Here is a 970-nt window from a genome sequence, read left to right on the forward strand (position 1 = left end):
GTACCTTCTGCCGCTGCTCACTAATCCCATTCCCATTCCGCGCCCTGTGCAGGGGATTACGAATAATGAATGGTGATCTTGATCTTGCTCCGTGCCATGCCGTGGTGGGTTCTGCGGTGCCGTGCCGTGCTATGCCGTGGTGTGGCTGCGGCAACAGTGCTACAGGCCTGGGATTGTGGATCTTGAATCCTTGTGCGACGCCTTTTTTCTCAGAGGAGCGCGCGTGTGTGGGTGTGCATGGACGCGCTCTGTTTTGCACCAGAAATTGTTTAGATACCGTCGAAGCTGAGAATGATATCTTTATCTCACAGTACTCAGGGGTTGGTATTTCGGTATGGTTAGGCGTGTGAATCTTACTATGGCAGGAGGAGTGTTTTCTTTCTTATACTCCCTTCGTCTGAAAATACTTGTCATTAAAATGGACAAAAAATTTATCTAAAACTAAAATACATCTAAATACATCTCCTTTTATTCATTTTGATGATAAGTATTTTCGGACGAAGAGAGTATCAATCAATTATTTTTTTCTCCACGTCTGGCTTTCCGAATCTCATGATCGGAAAAAGTGTTTTCTTTCTTATACACCTTTTGTGTTTCCAGTCAAATGTTTTGTTCAGGGCTCATTCGATTCACAGGAAATTTATAGGTATTTTGGACGACTGGAATTCTTAGGAATATTTCCTATTGTGGTTGTGAGATTTTCTCTAAGAAATTGTTTACTACTTATCGTAGGATTTCCAACATCCACGCTAACACCTTTGAAAGAATACTTTGTTTTTTCTGTCATGCAATCGAACAAGCAAAATTCTGTAGGATTGAGATGAGTGTGACATTTTAATCCAATGTTTTCCCTATTCCTAAGTTTTAAGATCATGTGAATCAAGAAGACCCTCGGACACGATTCAATATTGTGGCGCGGAATGGCATGTTGCAATGTTGCCTCTAGAGGACCGTTGCTTGGAATGAGAAC

Source organism: Triticum dicoccoides, chromosome 3A (assembly GCF_002162155.2).
Source record: "Triticum dicoccoides isolate Atlit2015 ecotype Zavitan chromosome 3A, WEW_v2.0, whole genome shotgun sequence".
Taxonomy (NCBI): Eukaryota; Viridiplantae; Streptophyta; class Magnoliopsida; order Poales; family Poaceae; genus Triticum; species Triticum dicoccoides.